Source organism: Pollicipes pollicipes, unplaced genomic scaffold (genome assembly GCF_011947565.3).
Source record: "Pollicipes pollicipes isolate AB1234 unplaced genomic scaffold, Ppol_2.1 Scaffold_3087;HRSCAF=3621_pilon_pilon_pilon, whole genome shotgun sequence".
NCBI lineage: Eukaryota > Metazoa > Arthropoda > Thecostraca > Pollicipedomorpha > Pollicipedidae > Pollicipes > Pollicipes pollicipes.
The window spans coordinates 3,072,702-3,090,958 of NW_023596225.1; the positions used below are offsets into that span (position 1 = coordinate 3,072,702).

Genomic DNA, 18,257 nt, shown 5'->3' on the forward strand with positions numbered 1-18,257 from the left:
ATTGGTGTGCTCCAGAGAATTATAGCGCATTTGGGTAGTATTAAAAAAATTTCTGCCAAGAAATCTAACCAAAAGTACGGCTTCCATATGCCGAGTTTGTTATTTAAATTCCCAACAATGACTTGATAAAGTCGCGTATCCACTTCCTCCTAGTATACTGCAGGTGATTATTTTTAACATGAGAACTCACAACCCACAACCCCGCAACACCATGAGTTGAAGGCCTTCCCTGCTGATACTAACTTTCAGCACGTATAGAAGCGTTGGTCATGCCATTTCAACACAGCCACTCTGGTGATCCATCCGGTCATAACACCCCCCCCCCTCCAGTCACTCTGGTGATCCCTCCGGTCATAACCCCCCCCCCCCCCCAGTCACTCTGGCGATCCCTCCGGTCATGACCCCTCAGAGCCACTCTGGTGATCCATCCGGTCATGAGCCCTCCCAGCCACTCTGTTCTTTCCGTTAATGACGTCTGTTGAGAATGCCGTGCAGGCTCGGTTTCATTTTTATGCATAAGCACATCCTGGCAGTGTACACGAAAACATTTTCATAGCATATAGTATGTATGGTAAGGCCAAGCCATTGTGCATAAAGCTGCCTTTTTTGGGCCCCGAGCCACATTTGATCAACGAAAATCGACATTTCGTTTTCCGTGATCACAACGGGCCGATCTGTCAAGACGTTTTTTTGGTGATCACACACATTATTTTTGTGTTATCCAAACGGAAGCCTTGAACACAAGCTTTTCACAAAATGCAGCTCCACATTAGGTTGCAATGGGGTTTCTCAGCAGGACAAGTTAAGAATCCACCAAATATAAGTTATGTTTTCTAACATGATGCATTAGAAAATGCTGACTGAAACCACTGAAAGGCAGGACTCAGTCAGGTTTTGAGCTACGTTAAGTAAATGCTATCGGCCCAGCCATCCCCCAACAACTCAAGAAAGTGACATTCCTACCCGCAGGCCGTTTGCAGCGTGGATGCGGCCAGCCGGCCCTTCTGCCTCGACATTGACCGAGCGTCGCCTGTGCGAAACGAGGCCAGCCAGCTGGGCAGGGGCTGAGGCTGGTGTCGCTGCCAAGTCTACCAGACTCGAGGTCGACGGTCGGAAGCGTGAACATTCGTTAACCCCCAGTCTGGGGTGCGGTGAGAAACAAGGCCGCGAATCGCCGACCAAGGTGCGGTGATGTTTAAGAAGGTTCATGTTGTGCAATGCCGCCCCAGCTCCGGTCGTCACGACAGGAGAAAGGAGCTGCAGTGCATGCATGCACACGCACTTCGCCATGATCGGTGTGTCGGTGTGAATGCTCGTTTCGTTGACCCGAACGGTACAGTCAGATAGTGCGATGAATTTCTCACACACATGGCTCTTCAGCACTTGACCAAAGCCGTACCTTTTCCAAAATGGCGTCTAGCAGCGGCATGTTAGCTTCCTGTCCCTTGATAGTGTGGGAGAAGAAGCAAGTAGGTCTTGTTGGGGACCAGGGCGTCGACAGGCACCTGCTTCACACCCATGATGACCGACGCTTCACTGATGTCCTCCTTGATCTGGGCTCCCGCGTTGCTGTACGCCTGCGAAGAGAAAAGCTGTCGTAAAACGATCTGATCGCCTGTGTGATAACGTGTCCCCAACTGAATGCCTTTCATGCATCTGCAAGTAAATTGACAACTAAGGAATAAGGCAGGTATGTAGGCATGCATATCGACATGATTTGTTCAACTTGACACACAATTTGAAGTTCATCACGACACGCATGACCGCAAGGAACGGTACGCCCCGCGCTGGGAAGGCGTCATGTGCTGTTCGCAGCTTCCCCGCCTTAGTGCCAACAAAAACACGATACCGAGACACGAGCCCCGATGGCACGCCTGTCCAGTTACGTCAGCGCCGACCGACGGCGCTCCAAACAAATCGAACCGCCTGTCGGTGCCGGGGCGGCATCGACGTTTAGGCTGCAGTGCGAAGCGTGCGCCATCCATTCAGTTTTACAGCAGAGGGCTGGATGGGAGGGCTGACGCGATCAGTAAGGTAAAACCCTTGAACCAACGACATTCGAATGGGTCCGTTAAACTATAATTGTGTTGGCGCCATTGTCAGCAGTGAAGGTACAACGGCATATGAAGTCCACGCCCGTTCACAGCCAAACCCGCCCTGGTGAGAGAACAGATCGGATCGTGCCATCACATCGCTCCAGCTGCCAGTCAGGCCCAGTGACGCCGCTCCACGGGCGCCCCGTCCTCCAGCCCCAGAGGCGTCACTCCACGGGCCGCCCGTCTTCCAGCCCCAGTAGCGTCCTCTCTACGGGCGCCCGTCCTCCGGCCTCAGTAGCGTCTCTCCACGGGCGCCCGTCCTACGGCCTCAGTAGCGTCCTCTCCACGGGCGTCCGTCCTCCGGCCTCAGTAGCGTCTCTCCACGGGCGTCCGTCCTCCGGCCTCAGTAGCGTCTCTCCACGGGCGCCCGTCCTACGGCCTCAGTAGCGTCTCTCCACGGGCGTCCGTCCTCCGGCCTCAGTAGCGTCTCTCCACGGGCGTCCGTCCTCCGGCCTCAGTAGCGTCTCTCCACGGGCGCCCGTCCTACGGCCTCAGTAGCGTCTCTCCACGGGCGTCCGTCCTCCGGCCTCAGTAGCGTCTCTCCACGGGCGTCCGTCCTCCGGCCTCAGTAGCGTCTCTCCACGGGCGTCCGTCCTCCGGCCTCAGTAGCGTCTCTCCACGGGCGTCCGTCCTCCGGCCTCAGTAGCGTCTCTCCACGGGCGTCCGTCCTCCGGCCTCAGTAGCGTCACTCCATGGGCTCCCGTCCTCCGGCAGACCCCTCCCCCTTGTCACGTAAACGAGGGGCGTCTGTCTCAGACGGCGAAATCTGATCTCGCGCCCGTGTCATGCCATGAGCGACGGGGACCTTTGGCCGACCGGCCGCGGCGCCAGGGCTCCAGGCCCGGCCGACGGAGACCAGGCTGCTAGTGCGGAAGGAGGCGGGGCAATGGACGCCATGCCCGCCCGGCAACCGGCCACGTGGCGTCGGGCAGGACGCGACGCGCCCGCACCGCGCGGGATGGGCGCGCTCGGTGAACTGGTCACACCGGAAGGGTTTCACAGCCGCATGACTCCGAGAACAAGGAGGATCCCTTGCAGGCACCCTCCCACTCCATCAGATGCGCAACAGTGGCGGGACTGCCATTTGAGCGGTAAGTTATGCAACCCACTGCACCACAACGTCAAGCTTTCAAACTGCCTGAGACAGCCGGTGGGCCCTCAAATGTTGTTCTTTTCGGCGGTCTCAGTGGATGTCACACAGATGTCGACGGTAAAATGCGAGCATGATGGTAAAGGTCACTGAGGCGAGGTGACAGTGGGTCCAATGGCAATGGGACCCTGAAACAATTACGCGAAACCTGGAACCGCTTATGCCGAACCGGGAGCTTGTTAAAAAGTCTTTGAGACGGACGAGGGGAGCCAGAGACGGTCGGGGCCTATGCTCACCAAGGATCAAGGCTCAAGGATGTCTAGGAATCCCCCCAGCGGACAAGATGCTTTAATAGTTTAATATTTCATTTTTTTAAGAAGAGAATTTCAAAACATCAATGGACATGAGATGAATCAGAGACTCAAAATCCTCAGAGCCTATTCGGTGGTCAGAGCCTCTGGGTATTCGGGGTAGTCAGCGCAAACCACAGTCGTCAGAGTCAGACAGACCCTCACGAGCAGCAAGTCACACTCTGGACGAAGCTAAATGATCCCTTGGTGACAAGAGGTCTCCACGACACCAGACAGCTCGCAGCCGGCTCAAGGTCTCCTCAGTTGTCCAGGCGTCCCCGGAAGTTTCGGGGTCATTGGGGTTTAATGCAGCGTTCAGCAGCCCCGGTCAGTTGCTGCTAAATCTATCTCACTGAGATTCCGCAGGAAGCCATGCGACTTTTAGCAGGAAGGCCGGCTCGAGACTCTGGACTCGGGCAGTGCACCTGACGACTGTGAGGCTCGAGACCTTCGGCTCTGGCAGTGCACCTGACGACTGTGAGGCTCGAGACCTTCGGCTCGGGCAGTAAATCTAACGACTGTGAGGCTCAAGACCTTCGGCTCGGGCAGTACATCTAACGACTGTGATGCTCGAGACCTTCGGCTCGGGCAGTACATCTAACGACTGTGAGGCGAGTGCCCCCCCGACTGAACTACGCCGTCCCGAAGGTGTCCCGGAAACACATCACCAAGCAGAACTCCCGAAAACACCGAGGCGTCCCATGCAACAGCACGAGGATCTGGGAAGATCAACAGGCCTCCAGGCGCTCAGTGCGTCCCGAGACGTCCAAAGAACGCTCGAGATCGCAGAGACCTGTCACAACGTGGGGGTCTCGGGACAGAACACCTCTGAAACGTACAGAGAGCTCTCCATTCTGAGCATGTGGCAAACCAAGTCCACGTCTGAAGATGCCCTGGCAGCCCTGAGAACAACGTGCCCTGCTCTGATACATCTGAGAACAGCATGCCGCAAGAATGGCCGCAGAGCGCCACAATTATCAAGCGTGCTTGCGTAATAAGCCTTGAAGCTAATGAGACATAGCTAGAGAGGACAAGTGCGCTCAACTAAGACCTGGAGACTAGACGACGAGCACACGACACCGTTAGTGAACTTTGTGGGAACTAGTGCGCATTGAATCCTAACCCGTGCCCAAGAAGGTGCCCAAACAAGCAAAAGGCCGCGAACCTCAATGCATAATAGAACTTCAGAAACCACTGTCCACGGGAAAGCAGCCGTTTCATATTTGAAGTGAGATCTCAATGCTATAGTTTATAAACGACTGAAAATAAAAAACGTCGTAACCCACCTACCGACTACGTACAGCGAAATGGCGTAGCCCAACTATTGATGATACTGAAAAACAAAATAGTTTACCTTCTTGACCTAAAATGCAAAACTTCGACGGCTTAGAAGACTATTTTTTGGCCCTCTTTATAAACGGCATGCTGTTCCAAACCAGTCCAAGAAGGACCCTTCGTTACTGTCGCCATGTGGCTGGTGCCAAGCGCCTGCCCACATGGCCGGCAATGACCTGGCTGGCTCATGACGGCACCAGGACGGCGCCCGCGGCGTGTAGAAATGAGGTCAAGGATGCTTATTCTGTCGCAAAAAAGTGTGTCAGTGGCAGCGGCTGAGGCAGCTACGAGGCTGCCTACGAGTGCAAGGACGTCTAGGTTGTTTTACCCGCTTTGATTATCATGCAGATCCAGGGTGCGGTGCATTTTTGCAGACTTCTTGACGGAAGAGCCTGGACGTGGCGTGATAGTGTGGGGACGCCTGCACGTCTGACCTCCAAGGAGTTTTCACGGCTTGGCACGGAGCCAGCTCGGCACATGCCGAGCCAAGTGGTGATGGTTAAACAAGGCGGCGGCATCAGATGATTGCGCTTATTTTCTTAGCAAATACCAGTGACTTGGATCGCTGCTACCGCTTGAAGTGTTGTTCGACAGACGTCTTTTGACGCCTGAGTGTACCGAGTCGACATATCCGATGATTGTATGCGTTATTTGGAAGGCAGTCTTCATGGAAGAGGCACACCACCCATCGCACTTTCTCGACATCACTCAGGAAATGATGGGAGAGTATTACTCAAGTAGCAAACCCGCGGGTGGCTGATAACCATTTGAACAGGTAGGAGACCTGAATCTCTTCACAAAAAATGGAACATGGAAACAAACACATATGACACAATCAGTCATGCAGTTTGAAGCTCGTCGACGCCGGAGGTCAGTTGCAGTAGAAAAGAAAAGCATAAAAGCAGACGTGCAAGAACAGAAGGGACGCAGCAACTGACTGGTTGAAGTAACTCTCAGCGGGTGCCGATAGTGTAGTGGTTAACGCATCTGCGTTAGCCAATGCGTGTCTGGGAAACCAGAGGTACGCGGTTCGATTCCCCGCGGTGCCCGCCCTTCTTGCCCAGCTGAGAGGCAGGCGACGCCACGTAGCCTCAGCAGCTGAGTGCACCGTTTAGACCCAAAGGCGATTAGTACAATCAGTCATTGATATCCATCCCCGAAAAGTGTGACGGCTGGGCTAGATATATGAAGCCACCCTAGCTCCCACCAGTTAACGTTAAAGATGCGTGGGTTTTTGACATCGCAGGAAGGACATTTCTTGCAGTTATACAAACAACGAATAGTGCATAGCGACCTCACAGCTACTTCGATATTCGTTTTATCCAATATTACATTAGCTATCGCAACAGAAACTTGGTCAGTGCTCAGCATGTTTACAAAATCACAAGTGTTTCGAAAATTATATGCCCGATCACTTAGTGTGGCCGTCACACGTGACAAAAAATCTGCATCAAAGCCTAAAATCAAGAGCGGAGAAATACCCAAGTTGGAAGGCAGCACATGCTTGCCATCATTCAAAATCTGACATACCTACTTGTGATAACTAACCTCAATTGTGGCAAAGTTTTTAAATCCTGGCATAACAGATAACGTCAGTTTGAGATATTGCCGGCTGTCATGTTGTGCTGATTTCAGGCTAAAAACCACATTACATTGGGGCATGCGGACCTCATTGGGGGCCCTGTCAGAACTGTTGGGCCAGCGGCCTTCTCGGCTATCTCTCCATGCGGACCTCATGGGGGCCCTGTCAGAAATGTTGGGCCTGAGGCCTTCTCGGCTGTCTCTCCATGCGGACCTCATGGGGGCCCTGTCAGAAATGTTGGGCCTGCGGCCTTCTCGGTTATCTCTCCATGCGGACCTCATGGGGCCCTGTCAGAAATGCTGGGCCTACGACCTTCTCGGTTATCTCTCCATGCGGACCACATGGGGGCCGTGTAAGAAACGCTGGGCCTACGGCCTATTCGGCTATCTCTTCCTGCCGTGTGGTGGGCAGGCTACTTCCGGGTTCACTGTCATTGACCACAAACTTCCGATTACGTAAATATACAACACCGATGTGTACTGAGTAACATTCAATGACCTAATTCTTTATTAACAATTGGGGCGTCCTGGCAGCTCACAGATCATCCCCAAAGTCCCAGCCCGCCTGGACCCGCGCAGTTCCTACTCACTGTTATCTCACGGCCGCTGCGTCGATAAGTCAAGGGTCGCGTCAGTCACACCACCCCTCAAATCAGTCTGCAAACCTTCAGCCTTTAAACCGCAGTCCCACGTCAGCCCCGCCCTTCTGACCGACTGACCCTCAGGTACGATCGAGACTCCGCTCAGCTGAGCTCCCCGGGAGCGCAGCTGCTGAAAAGTCCGAGATAAGCGTGTGTACTTACTCTGGTAACGGCTGATGGACCAACTCCGCACGGAGCGCGGCGGCCGGTTACCTCAGTGTCAGATCGGTCAGCGGCCGGCTCTGTCAAATCCGGCGCTAGCTAGACTAGCGGCCGGCTCTGTCTTCTCAGACGCCAACTCGACCAGATGCGAGCTGTCTTCTCGGGAATCAGCCCGGCCAGATACCGGCCCTGTCATTTCTGGCGTCAGATCGACCAGCAGCCGGCCCTGCCTTCTCTAGCACCAGATCGGCCAGCGGTCGGCTGCCTTCTGTCAACTCGGGCGTCAGCTCGATCGAAGCCGACCCCGTCTTCTCCAGCACCACCTCGATCAGAGGCGGATCCAGTCAACTCCAGCGCCAGGTTGACCAGCGGCCGGTCCTGTCAACTCAGGCGACAGCTCAACGAGAAGCCGACCCTGTCTTCTCCAGGGCCAGCTCGATCAGCGGCCGGTCCTGCCTTCTCTGGCACCAAATCGAACAGCGGTCAACTGTCTTCTCCGGCGCAAGCCCGCCTAGCAGCAGGCCCTGTCTTCTCCAGCGCCAGCTCGGCCAGTGGCCGGTTCTGTCTTTTCCGGCGCCAGCCCGACCAGCAGCGGGTCCCTGTCAACGCCAGCGGAGGATCGAGCAGCGACCGGTCTTATCTTCTTCGGCGCCGGTGCCGCGCCGGCGGCTCTCCATAGAATCGATCTCCGGCTCGCACGCGACACCGGGTAACGTCACAGGGGACTCGCGCCGGACGCTGTCGCCTGCGGCCGAAACTGGGGAAGCCTCGCCCAATCAGGGCAGGAAGCACCGCGGGCCGCGCCGCAGGAGACTGTCTGTGGTTGCTGTTGTCCGAAGGCGAAGCCGGCAAGACACGGAGCACAGCGGGTGGGCTCTGACGGGGACCTTAATGATTGAGCCTGCTCTCGCGCCACTGAGTATAACCATACACAAGAGAAGCAAAACAAAAGGAACAGGAAAGTAAAGGCGGTAACTCCATTGAGAACGAGGTCGCAATCCAGGCCATACTATCATCGTACTATCACTGCCGCGCTCCAAGAGAGGTCTCCTAATTCGGGCCACTGGACGCGCTGTCCAATCACGGACCGTTCGATGCGAGCATCGGCCCAGTTCAAACCCACCCCAGTCATTCCAGGTCGACCGCACCCAGCCGGCTCAGCTTCGGAGCCCCAAAACGTCACCCTGCAAGGCGCGAGAAAGCGCTTGTGAGGCGGCCGGCGCGCGCTAGCCACCCGAAATAACATGGACGTCCGTTGTCAGGTTGTGGTAAGTCCAATGTAAGATCGTAATAGGTCCAATGTTAAGGTTGTGGTAGGTCCAGCATAGATGCCTCATCACTCACTGCTAGAGGAGTCCTTCATAGCTGTGACAAGAACCACATCACACCAGTCCTAGCTGGGACAGGAAGAGTCTGGAAGGCGTCTCTGACTAAAGATAATGCAAACAAAAACTGTTTGTTGACCCATTAAGTATGCATGTATACACAGCGCCTCCATACATCAGGGTCCTCAAATAGGTCGGCAATGCGAAGGAGTTGTTAAGCCAGAAAGCTGCGGCGTACTGTTCTACTTCATGTGGTATCTTCTGCGCGTCTCTTTTCACCGCAAATTTTCTCCTTGCGCTATAATGATCCCGCAAAGTTTTGGCCAATAAACGCTCCCTCAAATAAAAATTAACATCAAATTGCTGTTTGACGACACCCTTGTGAGTCAGTATCCCGCAGCTGAGCTTGTTAGAGAGGTTAACGCGCATATTTTAACCTGCTAAAGAAGCGCGTTAAATGTATCTACACCAAATAGAAATGCGTAGGGTGCATTCCTCAACCGGACATTTTGACCCGGGTGACCTTCTTTTCGTAAGGCCGAGGTAAAAATGCATCTCGAAACATGTCTCGTAATGTTTGGTCTTTTCACCTCTCACACGATCCAGAATGGGCGAAAATGGCCATTCCGGATCGCGTGGAAGGTAAAAAGATCTGCGTCATGCCGTCTGAAAACTTCAGTGCCCGTTTCAAGTCCCGAGTTTTCGAAGCACAACACATTAAAACTATTACAATACTAATTTTGCCACGGGGACTGAGCAGACCATGAGCCATACACGCACATACCCGGCGCACACACCCTCGTCCGTCCGTCACGTAAACAGGGGAGGAGCCTCCCTCCCCTTTACCCCTCCCCGCTCGTCGTGCCGGGCTGCCATGGTAACCAAGGTCCAGATTTTGGTGTCACGAATCGGCCAGTCTGAACATCGTGGCAGAGCTCCAGACACGGGCGGCTGCCAGCCCATGAGGAGGCAGACATGTGCTTTTCGCAGTTCTGGTGAGGAAAACTTCGTGGGTGAGCGAACCCATCACAATTCCGGCCAGGGCATCGCAGCGATACCGCTGTGGCATTGACGGCGGCAAGACGGCGAATCCTCTGTGGTTGGGATCATGCGTGAGCTCTCCAACGGCTTCTTACGCATAGCTGTCCTAAAGGCACGTACACACTCCACGGGACTCGACTGTAGACACCGGACACGCAGCTAATGACTCGAGGATCGCAGCTGGCCTCGAGATTCTTGGCTGGTTTCGGGATCACGATGTGAACATCAAATTGCCACATCAGTTCTTATAGCGTTGAAAGTATGCAATAATGTTGCTTTCCTTTCACTGGAATGTAACCACTTGTATTGATTTGTAGCAATGAAATTATCGCATCGATTTTGACGCTTTAAACATTTGACGCCTTGAAAGAAAACTGAAGAGCACCGCCGAGAATCACTGACCACGAATAAGGACTTCTTTCAGAAGCAGACCGACAGTCAGTATCGGACGTCCTCAGCTGTGCATCCACGATTGCCAAAATGCTACACAAAAGGGTTATGCGACTCAAAAATAGGAACCAAGGAATACATAAGCTTTGAGGCCCGCCAGGTCAAGTCCATGGATCCAGACTGAATTCGGGTGAGTTGAAGGTACGGCCAGCCGCCGCCGCCGGCGCCAGCCCGCGGAATGTGCGCGCTTGGTGCCACATGGTGTGTCGGGCCAAGCGGTGCCACATGGTGCGTCGGGCCAGGCGGTGCCACATGGTGCGTGGGGCCAGGCGGTGCCACATGGTGCGTGGGACCAGGCGGTGCCACATGGTGCGTGGGGCCAGGCGGTGCCACATGGTGCGTCGGGCCAGGCGGTGCCACATGGTGCGTTGGCCGAGCGGTGCCACATGGTGCGTCGGGCCAGGCGGTGCCACATGGTGCGTTGGGCCGAGCGGTGCCACATGGTGCGTCGGGCCAGGCGGTGCCACATGGTGCGTCGGGCCAGGCGGTGCCACAGGGTGTGTGGGGCCAGGCGGTGCCACATGGTGCGTCGGGCCAGGCGGTGCCACATGGTGCGTTGGGCCGAGCGGTGCCACATGGTGCGTGGGGCCAGGCGGTGCCACATGGCGCGTCGGGCCAGGCGGTACCACATGGTGTGTCGGGCCGAGCGGTGCCACATGGTGCGTGGGGCCAGGCGGTGCCACAGGGTGTGTGGGGCCAAGCGGTGCCACATGGTGCGTCGGGCCAGGCGCTACAAATATTTCTCTGACCCCTTCACCTGCCTGACATCACAGCGTTCCCAGCACAGCAGTGACGTCATGGACCTGACGTGGACATGGGCCTGAGGTCATGCCAGTGCTCATTGATGACATGACTGGCTAGCCACATAGAGACGTGGGGGTGCAGGTTAGCCAACGCAGGCCATTGACAAGAATTAACATGCCAGGTACTATAGATACCAGAACGGTGCCAATAACGCACGCAGCTTAATGTAGGTAAAATTTAAGGATTATTACAAGTTAACAAAAGTATGACAAAAAATGAGCCACCGACAAATACCCACGGGCTTCATGAACAGATGTTCACTGACTTTTTGTCGGTTAATATGCTTATGGCCCGTCTCAGCCCCTCAGGACTGGGGCTGGCCATAAATCTTAAACGTCATGGTACTTGAAATGATTCCATGTATTCATTCGGCACAATACTACAGGCAAAGGGTCAAGGATGCGAGGACGAATATCTTTCATGAAACCTAACAAACCACCACATTTTTACTCTGACGAATGACGCCTCCCAATGAGCCGGCCCACGTGGCCGACACCACCCTACCGCGCCATGAGACGCAGCACCTTAATCTGGGGCCACCGCGGGCTATTCCTGGCCGGCGGCGATCGCCCGAGGCGACAGATCACCAGTAGTGACGGAGGAGGTCTGGCCGTCTGCCACGCCCACAAATAGCGCCGCTCCCATTGGTGTCCGGTCCGAGGGCGCCGGCCGGGCCTCCTGACGTCACGGAGATGGTGGCTGCTGGGGCCGATGACCGGCGCCCGGGGGACCGTCAGGGAGCCGCATCCGGGGATCCCGCCAGGGGGATCGCCGAGGATCCCGCCCAGGGATCCCGCCCGGGGATCGCCGGGGATCTCGCGCCAGGGATCCCGCCCGGGGGATCGCAGGGGATCTCGCCCAGGGATCACGCCAGGGGGATCGCCGGGGATCCCGCCCAGGGATCCTGCCAGGGGGATTGCCAGGGATCCCGCCCAGGGATCCCGCCCGGGGGATCGCCGGGGATCCCGCCCCAGGGATCCCGCCAGTTGGATTTCCAGGGATCCCGCCCAGGGATCCCGTCTGGGGGATCGCCAGGGAGCCGCATCCGGGGATCCCGCCAAGGGGATCGCCGGGGATCCCGCTCAGGGATCCCTCCCGGGGGATCGCCCGGGATCCCGCCCAGGGATCCCGTGCGGGGGATCGCCGGGGATCTCACGCCAGGGATCCCGTCCAGGAAATCGCCGCCCGGCTACCGTTTCTGAACCCGTCTTCAGCGATGACAACCGTGAACGCCGCTCAGCGATCGGCCACACGGCGAGGGGGGCGTGACACGTGATCGGCTATCTGACGAGGTCATTACAACTCTGATTCAGATGCGTGTTGAGACACGGAGATCACAGTCATTTATTCAGACATGACTGTCCGTATTCTATGGTATATTATATACACAGGTGATGACTTGGAAAAACATTCCGCATTCAAAAAAATTGAGGTAAACATTAGATATGATGAAATAAGCTCATTTTTACCTATCGATATACTGTTAAGTAAAGAAGACGGTTCTAGAGAACACAATTTATCGATCTAGTAAATCTACCCCTCAATGTAGTAAATAATTACTCAATGTTTATCGTGTCATAGTACATTCCTGCGACGTTAAGGTGCTGCCAAATTAACCGTGTAAAATTGCCACCCTTGCATTCACATGTACGTCAAGTTACCGGGAGTTGGCAGTGGCGGAGCTGCAAGTGTTCACAAAGCCAAATATCGTTCAATGCCTATGTTTCGTCCTTTTCCCTTCCTATGTTTTTGCATAGTTTTTAGTGAGTTTACGATGTTTATTTGCATTCACATGCTCGATTATGGCGCTATTCTTGGGTTATTCAATTACGAGTCTTTTTGTGATAACTAGCAACCATCTCCAACTTCTCATATTTAGCACAACACGTGATTCGTGATTGAAACTTGTACAGGCTGCTCAATATTGATTTACAGCCAATTACCGTCTATTGTATTACGAAGTCGTACTCACGGACGCCAGGTTTCAAAGGCTCGACGATAATGTTCTTCTTGGCCTTGAGCACGGCATGGCCTACAGGGTGGCGAGATTTAAATGACGTTCCTAAGACGCCATGCATGCCTAAATCGTCTTGAAATAGCCTGCACGAAAAACTTTGCACATCTTAACGGGCGTGCAACTCAGAACCTAGAAGGTCTTAGGTCCTAAGAAGGGCAAAGCTGTGAGCTGTATTAAATGATCTTCCCAACAACTAGTTCAGTTCAAAAGCCCATAAAATTGCTGAACACTCCGTTAAAGTATAACATCCGTTTGCGGGGTGGGGAGCAACTTTATTTTGGGACTGGAAGTACAATAGTTGACGAGTGTCTGAGAACATCATCTGTGGGAACCACATCGTTGAATGCTATTAAGGCTGGTGAGCAGGTTACGATGACCAGGTCGGCTTTTGCCTGCCAAAAAACATTGAGAGCGGCTGGTCCTAGGGCAGCTACTGGATCTTGGATCGCTTGCAGCAAATAGGTTCGGGGTTAAAAATTCACTCGGACACAGAATTTCGGACATGGTGTCGAGTGGTCTAAAATGTGTGTTTCGCTTACGGAATTTGTGACCCTTCGTACGAAGAACAGTTGTGACTCTTCGTATGAAAAACTTGAATTATCGATTATTCTCACTGACCGCCTTCTAACAACAGATGGGATGTGGGGCTTCCGGTACACCTTGCGCACTGATAGTACCGGACTCGGGCCGTTTGCATTTATAGCAAAATCGAACGGTTGCCCTCGAAAACACCGTGATTGTGAAAATCTACAACAACTCAGAAAATCGAAAAAACATACGCTTACTTCTATTCGCTTGGCACATTTATGCTCCAGGTGCTCCAATTGTAAAACGATTCTGAACCATGGAATGAGAGCCAGATTGTGAGATTTCTCCATCCCCTCGTTATGGGGGGGAAAATGGCCCCTGCGGTCGGCACGTGTTGAAAGGCCAAAGATAAACAAAACAGGAAACACCACCCCCTCCATCTTACAATAGCCATGCATGCTAAACATGCGGCGCCGCAGATAGAATATTCTTACGATCAAGTGCCAAGCATGAGGATCGAAATTTGGAAAGCCTGAACAGCATAAAAAGAAGCGGTTGACAAATACATTGGGGCGTGGCAGGCATAGCCTGAACAGCCCAGCAAGTTTTGCGCTGCATTTTTGTACTCGATGCTCCATACATCATAAAACTTTCCTGCTATTTATCATTGACTTCGTAATCCTCCGCAAACATATCGATCAAAGTTTGGCCTGATGGTTTTCTTGGTCCCCCTCATAGCCCTTCTTAGCATCAGATATTCTGTCTGATAATTGGGAGGCGCGCGTCCACAAGAAACATCTCCTTTGCTGCGTAAACAAACCATGTTTATGTTCACCAACTGGAAGACGGTAAGAACGGCGAGTCTGCAGTTTGTCATTATTTACCACCTTCTGGATGCCGACGCAAAAATGTGGTTACTGCAACGGAAGTCTGGTAGGTCTGGTCTTCCGTAGCTGGAAAGCAAGCGCCCAGTCTGGTTTCGTGCCCAGACTTCCGCGCGCAAGCTCATCGATTGAGGACATGATGCCACGCTTGCGGGAGCCCCTCAGTGATAGCCACCAGCAGCGCTGTACATTCGCGAGCGTCGAGAAAGCGCCCTAGTCTGGTTTCGTGCCCAGACTTCCGCGCGCAGGCTCGTCGATTGAGGACATGATGCCACGCTTGTCGGAGCCCCCCAGTGATCGCCACCAGCAGCGCTCTACATTCGCGAGCATCGTTATGTCTTGATTCAGGGCCTATCCGTCAGCGCCGGTAAGCCTTGCCTTAACAACCACGCACAACGGCAGCCCGACCTCCCATCGTTGGTGCCTCTCAAGCCCGACCAAACACGACTAAAGCGACCGCAGCAATCATACCACGGCAGGGGAACTTCGCTTACTTTTTTCGTATCGACAAGAACGAAAAATTGCGTAAGCGAGTAAATCGAATGCGAATAAATGTATCTACGAAAAACGCCACAAGACGCGTTGTGTGCATATACAAATACGCTGCGAACATTGGGCTTAAGTACAAATGCACTTATGAATTAATGCGATACGGAGAGCAACGTATGCAGTCTCCATATTTACACAGCTAAGTATACGCATACGCAACTTACAGCATTATTTATGGCGGAGATACTGTCCTGCGCTTCTGAGGCCGCTCTTGTCGACGTTCCGGCATGGACACAGGACTGCATTTAGTTACACCAGCGAGCGCTCTTCCCCAATGTCGACCTGACCCTCTGGGGCCGGGCGCGGGCACCATTGGCCGTCTGACCAGCTGGGGTTTGCCCCCGTCATCGACACAGATCATCAGCGAGCCCGGCTGCGGCCCTGCGCCACCGACCTGCATGGGGTAGGCGCGCCGGTTGCTGGGCTGGACCAAGACACGCGCGCCATCGCGCACCAGCCGCTTCACGTGCGCCGGCGAGAGCGGCGCGCGCCGCTCCCACACCGACTGGTCTTCGCGCCGGATGGCCAGCACTTTGCCCCGAATGCTGTCATTCTGCGGAACAGTCGGCGTGTGGCAGGCAGGCGGCCTGGTGGGGCCGGTAGTCGCCCGACTGAACAGCAGGACGGTGCCAACATGGCATTGGCATCACCGGCGATCCGATGTTGAGACCGGATGTTGCACTATCCGGAACAGCTCGGCACCGGTGTCAGCGCCGGTGTGCACACCACGAGGCACCAACTTTCAAGTGAAGCTCAAGAAAATGTCACAATGTGAGAAATGAACATGCTGCAAAAAGCTTCAAGTTGCTAGCTATCTGGAATGTGCAGCGGAGTACATTGCAGCGGTAGCGTTACCAGTGAGCAGACAGTGCTGCGCTGCAGCCGTGATCGGTTCACGCTTCACACGCAGATGAGCCCAATCTGAGCCACTCACGGAGAAGGGACGCCCGACGGACGTGATGACTAGATATCGCCTCCAGATGCCGGGCACTGCCCTCCGCGCCAGCGTCATTTGGGCCTGCTGGTCCCCTGGGAGGTACAGGCGCAGGTTGTTACCCTCTGGGATCAAGCGTGTTGACAGCGGCACTGACCACCTGGTCGTGGGACTGTGTGATCCAGCGTCACAACAAAATACGTCGCTTATCTGAAAAGCAATGTTCGCCTCACCAAGGGGTACATGACGAAGGCTTCCCAATGATCAGTTTGGGCTCGCCTACGAGATAAACACCAGGCCCAGATACACCTCGAGCTATTCCTCGCTGGTGCTGTGTTAAACACTGCAATGTCCTGATGTAGAGTGATCTGACGGCTCAGGCGGAAAGAGCGCCCGTGTGCTGCCAGGCGAAGGCGTGGAATGTGCGCTGCCAGACGACAGCGTGGAATGTGTGCTGCCAGACGAGGGCGTGGAATGTGTGCTTCCAGACGAGGGTACGGAATGTCCGCTGATAGACGAGGGCGCGAAATGTGCCGGCTCTCAGCCAATGGACGTTACTGCCGTGTGTGCGACTTAGCAGCTCCTCGCAAGTCATTTCCTCATATCAATGTTTCTTAGTATCACGCTTCCCAGTGCGGCAATTCCGCGCGTACGCAATTATTCCCCAGACTAGAACAGGCATGAGTGTCTCCCTGGCTTAACAAAACAACCATACGCGTGTCTGTCAGCCAGGACCGAGGCAGTGGCGGGGACCTGCACCTAACCAGACCCGTGGAGCGACAGGCAACCACATATATCCCCCACCCCTCCTCCAAGCTTCTGAACCTGATGGTGAACAACCGGGCTGGCTGCATGTATGGATATCTCCAACCCCTACTTTCATCCCCTGTTCGCCCTATTCGTCCCTCTCCTTCTCTCACAAATAGCCCGCCGGCAGTGCACAGCCGTCATGGGGTGAGGCCAGCCGGCGGTACACAGCCGTCATGGGGTGAGGCCAGCCGGCGGTACACGGCCGTCATGGGGTGAAGCCAGCCGGCGGTACACAGCCGTCATGGGGTGAGGCCACCCGGCGGTACACGGCCGTCATGGGGTGAGGCCAGCCGGCGGTACACAGCCGTCAGCCGTCAGCCGTCAGGTCCCGGACACAATAGTCCCATGGTTCGAAAACTAGCGCGAAACGGGAGTCAGTGTTCGCGCAAAAGCCTTCGCCACACGTATATCACGCGCAAAATACCCACGCCTGGAGCCTTGTTTTGAGGAGAGACAAGCCCAATAGGAGAATGGAATGCAAGCAAACTCATGGACAAGCAAAAATCTGGCAATTTCTTAGTCGCAGCATCTAACACTCGTGGATAACTCTAGTGGTACGAAAAGGCGTCTCCACTTCAGGCTCCACGCTCAATACGTATGGCCCTACTGCCTCGCTGACACGAATCACCACGCAAGCAGTCGTCACGCTCACCTCTGCCAACGTACCACCCACAGCGTCCCTGTCGGCCTGCTCCGTCCCACCACCGCGTGTCGCCCAGCCGCCGCCCGAGAGGACGCCTCGTGCCGTCCCTCACCTCAGTCCCGATCTGACAGCGGCCGCCGTCGGTGCACCGGGCGCACGGCCGCCGGCCGCCATCGCTCCCCTGGTGGCCGGCCCGCGAGGCAAGCCAACTGCGCGGTACAGTCTACCACCCGGGCGTTGCGTTCCCGCCGCGGCCGTGCCGCCGGCTAGGCTGACGGGCGAGTATCAAGCGTGCGCCCAACCATCAAGCCCTCTGTATTAAATGCCCACGGTCCCATTTGCAGCGATCGATATAACGTGTTGTTTCTGATCTTCACGCCCACATCTGCCGCCTGCCTTCCAATAATACGCCGTGAAGCCGTCATGTCAAGCAGCTTTGGTCACCGGCGGTAAGTTTTTGCCTTTCGGCGTCATTCAATAGCTCAGAGGTATGTATGACTCACAGTCCCAGTCCATGCGCACGATATGAGTATTTTTGTTTAAATGCTGACACATTTCATGCACCAAGGGCTGAAAGGCCGCCCGCGCTGAGTCATATGCCGTCAGGTGATCATATCAAAGCAATATTGACTGGCGGCCGGACACAAGTTATTCTACGCAAGGGGGGGGGGGGGGTAGAGGCCTTGGAAAAACACTTACGCAGCGCTACCTTGTTGCAGTAAGCATTTTGAATCTATTTGCTAGTTTAACCTTACATGTAAGCTCAAAATGTCTTTCGCACTTGGCACACCATGCGCCAACAGACGCCTGCGTTGAACCACACGCCATGAGGGGACGTGTCAGACGAAAAAGGGGCTGGCGACTGGGTTCCACTTTGGATTGACGTTTGATGACATCAAAGCAGTGTTGTGAATCACGCAGGGTCGCACTGACGGAGGCCAACATGAGCCGTCTTTAAAACGCGGCCGTGATTCGCTCTCCGCTTCCACATCGGTCGTCCGGGCCTTCAACGCTGCG

At 54.8% G+C, this 18,257-nt stretch overlaps 1 pseudogene; it reads right to left on the reverse strand.

The window, feature by feature from the left end:
* LOC119090304 (alpha-aminoadipic semialdehyde synthase, mitochondrial-like) overlaps positions 1-17,375 on the reverse strand; it is a 39,952-nt pseudogene extending 22,577 nt beyond the window's left edge.
* Positions 17,376-18,257: the final 882 nt, after the last annotated feature.